Raw genomic sequence first — 5253 nt, 5'->3', positions numbered from 1 at the left:
ATTTGGAATTCACTCAGTTCCTTGAATCTGTATAGGTTTATGACTGTTATTAAATTAGGAAAGTTTTTAACCATTATTTGAGCACTTTATCTTTGAGTACTTTGAGTACCTGTCCTTCTTCTTTCTTCTCTCCTTCCAATATTCCAGTGACACAAATGTTAGGTCATTTGTTGTAGTCCCATAAGTTCCTGAGACTCCATTCCTGGGTTTTTGTTTGTTTGTCTGATTGATTGATTTTTGGTCGTTTGTTGCTCAGACTGGGTAATATCTATTGTTCTGTCTTCCAATACACTGATTTTTTCCTCTGTTCCTCCAATACTGTTCTTGAGCCCATCCACTGAATTTATATTTCACTTATTGTATTTTTCTTTTAAAATGTCCATTCTAATTTCTTTATATTTTTATTTCTTTGCCAAGACTATTTCTTTGCTTTTCAAAGAAATAGAAGCTTTCTACTTTTTCATTTGTTTCAAGCATGTTTGTGATTGCTCATGGAAGTGTTTTCACGAGGTCGACTGTAAAATCTGACATCTCTGTCAACTCAGTGTTGGCATCTATGGATTGCCCCTTTTCATTCAGTTTCGTTAAACAGTTTCATCATACCAAGAATCATCTTCATGGTTCTTGATTCTTGGTATGATGAACAATTTTCTATTGAAACCTAGAAATTCTCATGGTATGAGACTCTGGATCTTATTTTTAAATTTTTCTGGTTTTGGTTTTTTAATACAGCTTTATTGAGATATAATTTATATATAAGAAACTGCACATACTTAAAGTATACAATTTTATGACTTTGACGTATGTATACACCTGTGAAACCATCACCATAATCAAGGTAATAAACACATCCATCACTGCCAAAAGTTTCCTCTTGCCCTTTTGTTTTGTTTTGTTTTGTTTTCTGACACTGCTGTGGTGCCTTCTTACTGAAAAGTTGGAGATAAAGCCCAAATTCCTCAGTGAATCTCCACTGACATCCAAGGTGAGATCCTTTTCTCTTTATTCTGGGCAGGCTTCTGGTTTCCCATGTAGCGGTGGCCTCATTACCACTGGGTTGTGAAAGTTCCGGCTCCCTGCTTTCTCTTCTCTGACACCACCCCAGCAGGGAGGGGGAAGGGTGCCCCATTACTGGCAGGTGGGTGTGGAAGCACAAGCTCCCCGATGCGGTCTGTCTTCTTCTTGCTACCTTTCAAAGTCTTCTTACATTTGTTATATGTATGATGTCCAGGGCTTTCAGTTATACTTAGTGGGAGGAATAGGAAAAATCATGTCTACTCCATCTCTCTGAAAGCAGAAGCTCCTGTATATATATATCTTTTAACAACTTTCCCTGCATAACTCTCATATAGCCAGTTCTGCAAGGCTATGTGCTGGGCTTGGGAACTGTGCCTTGACCTGCTCTGGCTGCCTCTCTTTCAGCAGATACTCAAGAGGTTACTGATCTCTCAGATGACTGAGACAGTATAGAACAACTTTTAGATCGAAGAGTGTCTGCCAGAGCCTTGGGGGTAGTCTGCCCAAGGGGCTGGGTCTTGGTCTAGAACACAGAGGCTCTGGAGACAGTAGCCTCCTGCAAGCCACATTGCCCCCTGGTGGCAGGGCCTGACCAGAAATGAGCATCCCCAAGGCCTGTAGGCCTAGTGAGCAACCTCTGGAGCAGGTACTGGGGATGGAGATATGTATGGAGCAAGTGTAAGTACTTTCTATAAAGCCTCTCCAAGGTGTTACGATACACAGGGGACCTCCAACCTTCTGTTTTAGAGATTAGCTGTCCAGGTGGCAGGACTCCAGATTAACCCAGAGCTCTCATAGAACACAGGGAGTTTGAAATGAGAGCCCTTGCTGGACATTTAATCCAGCTGGGGCCCAGATTGGGGTAGCACCAACCCTCAGAGGTCAGACACCTGGGTATTCTGTGAACACCTTCTGGGGGTCAGGTCACTCTCAGAGAAGGGCTCAACCTCAGCACCCTACCTCCAGCCCACTAAGTTGTGATGCCTGAGCAAGCCTGCCTCTTCCTGGGGTCTGTTTCCTCCTCATGCTGCCTAGAAGCCTCCTAAATTCCTGTGTGGTCCTCCCCTTCACTNTTTTATAATTTTGTCATTTCAGCAATGCTATATAAATGTAAATGGAATGATAGAGTATGTAACCTTTTGGGATTGGATTTTTTTCACTCACTGTAATTCTCTGGAGATTCATGCAGGTGGTTGTGCGTATCAAAAGCTCATTCCTTTCTTCTTCCATCAGCGTTATGCAGTGTTCTGTGTACGAATTCTGTATGTTTTGTTAGATTTACAACCAAGTATTTAATGTTGTGAGAAGTTTTAAATGGTGTATTTTTTTAATTTTAGTATATGTGTGTTTACTGCTAACACATAGAAATAAAATTAATTTTTTTGAATGTTTATTATGTTCTATGACCTTGCTCAACTCACTTACTTGTTCTAGCAGGGTTTTGTTTTTGTTTTTGTTTTTGTTTTTTTGGTAGTTTCATTGCAATTCTATGTAGATAATCATGTGATCTGCAAATAGGGGCACTTTAATTTCCTTTCCTAGCTGTGTTACCGGAGAACAGACCCTTCTTGGTGTGGTATCCAGGTTCTTGGCATCTCGAGCAAAGAATTGAATGAGACACAGAAATACAGTGGTGAAAGAGAAGTTTATTAGGAGCGAAAGTACACTCCAAAGAGATAGGAGATGACCCACACAACAGAGTGGTTCAAAAGGCGCCAACTGGTGAGGACTTGGAGTTTTTATTTCCTTCTCTTCTGGACTGGGCTGTCCCTTTCTAGGTATGGGGCCACTTGATTGGCATCTGTGATTGACAAGAGGCTGTTATTTCATCTTTTTTAGACTGCATATGATCCTTCCCAGAATTCAGTCTGTTATAATGATATTAATGAACTTCCGGGCATATGCATGATATTATAATGATGATATAATGAGGCTAAGGTGAGTGAAGGTCGTTGTAGCCTTTACTGCGCAGGTGTTGAGTGAATGGTCTAATCTAGTTAGCTAGTTTGTGTCTTCATAGTTGTTAACGGTTATGGTAGATAAGGGAAGAATTTGGGTGTAGAGGGGAGGTTTCTGGGAGTTCTCTGGGTGGTCGCTTTCCATAAGTTGTGTTGAATGTGCAGGAATGTTTGGAGATCCAATTCCTATCTCTAACTTCCTGCCTCATTTCCCCATAAATCTCTATGGGAAGTTGAAGGACAGGAGGTCTGCTTCCTGCTGAACATGGTTGTTGTCCCCACATATCAGGGGTTCATGTAACTCTCGCCCTATCTGATCTTAAATGAGAGGAAGGGGTCCCAAGATCCACCTGGAAGACTCTGTTGACCTCTTTGGTCGGGATGTATAATGGCCCCCAGATGAGGAGAGATAGATTTTAATTAATAGATTAAAAGCACTGGTCCAAGGAGCAGGACTCAAAGATGCTGAGGCAAGGTGAAAGTCTGTTTAGCTTCATACTAGTTATTCAAATGGCATTGTTTATCCAGGAGTTGGGCCCAAGATGGCCTGGAAAGAATGCTGGGTCACAATGATTACAATTAACAAGCTTCTGAGTCAGGGGGTAAGAGACATTCTGTGATTCAGGCTAGGAACAATCTTTAGTTTAAGATTAAGAAACTGATTTAAGGGCCGGCCGAGTGGCGTGTTGGTTAGAAGTTGGCTTGGGACGCTAGCTCTGAGCAGCAGGACCCCGGTTCGGATCCCACATGAGGGCCAGTGATGCTGTGCCCTCTACAGCTGAGATGGTGAACAACAGCTCGACCTGGAGCTGGGCTGCCATGAGTCACCAGCAACAGCATAGGCTGCAGTGGGGCTGGCCGGCAGCGGGCGTGAGCTTTCGTGAGCTGCGGTGAGCGGCCGTCCAATGGCCGGCGAGTGACTGCCTCACCCGGGAAAAGCGCAATGATAATACAAACATGGGCCAGTGAAGCGACGTCCTCCACAACTAGACTGAAGAACAAAAGAACAGCCACTTGTCTGTTACCCTCCCCCAATTCCCCAATAAAACCTTGAAAAAAGAAACTGATTTAAAAAGTGATTAAGACCAGGGACTGGGAAGCTAGGAAATTAGGGAAAAGAAGACTTAAAATTCCTATAGGAAGGGGGCTCTCCTGTATCAGCTGTATCCCTTTTATTTTATTTTCTTGCCTTATTGCACTGTCTAGAACTTCTAGCACTATATTGTATAAGTATTGTGAAAGCAGACATCCTTGCCTTATTCCCAACCTCGGAGGGAGAGCATTTAGTCTTTCACCATTAAGTATAATGTTAGTTGTAGGTATTTTGTAAAAGCTCCTCTTCAAGTAGAGGAAGTTCTCCCCTTATTACTAGTTTTAGAATTTTTATCATTAATGAGTGTTGAATTTTTATCAAATACTTTTTCTACATCAGTTGATGTGATCATGTGATTTTTCTTCTTTAGCCTGTCAAAATGGTGAATTACTTTGATTGCTCTCTGAATGCTGAACCAACCTGAAATCCCAGGAATAAACCCAAATTGGTTATGGTGTATACATATTTTTATGTATCGCTATATTCTACTTGCTAATATTTTGTTAAGAATTTGGATGTCTATATTCACGTAGGATAATGGTCTGGATTTTTCTTTTTTATGTTGTCTGTGTCTGATTTTTATGTCAGAGTAATGCTAGCAACATAAAATAAGTTGGGGAGTGTTCCTTCCTCTTTAATTTTCTGAAAGCGATTGTGTAGAAGTCTTGTTAATTCTTTTTTATTGATTCTCCATTGGAACTACATGGTCCTGGAGATTTCTTTTTTGGGAGTTTAAAATTATGAATTCAATTTCATTAAAAGAGCTATTCAACTTATCTATTTCATATTGAGTAAGTTGTGTTAGTTTGTGGTTTTCAAGAGATTGGTTCATTTCATCTAATTGTCAAGTTTATAGATATAGAATTGCCTGTGGTATTTTTGTATTATCCCTTTGATGTCTGCAGGGTCCTAGTAATCCCCTTTCACTCCTGATGTTGATAATTCATGTGTTCTTTTCTTTGTTAGTGCTGCTAGTTTTGCCAATTTTATTGATCTTTTCAAAGAACCAGCTCTTTCTTTCGTTGATTTTCTCTATTATTTTTGTTTTCAATTTCATTGATTTCTGCTCTTACCTTCATTATTTTCTTAGTTCTGCTTGTGTTGAGTTTATTTTGTTCTTCTTTTCCTATCATCTTGAAGTTTGAGCTTAGAGTATTGATTTAAGACTTTTACTCTTTTCTTTTT

The sequence above is a fragment of the Hipposideros armiger genome, unplaced genomic scaffold (genome assembly GCF_001890085.2).
Source record: "Hipposideros armiger isolate ML-2016 unplaced genomic scaffold, ASM189008v1 scaffold_694, whole genome shotgun sequence".
Taxonomy (NCBI): domain Eukaryota; kingdom Metazoa; phylum Chordata; class Mammalia; order Chiroptera; family Hipposideridae; genus Hipposideros; species Hipposideros armiger.
The sequence above is the reverse complement of the archived record's forward strand: the minus strand, read 5'-3'. Positions refer to the sequence as shown.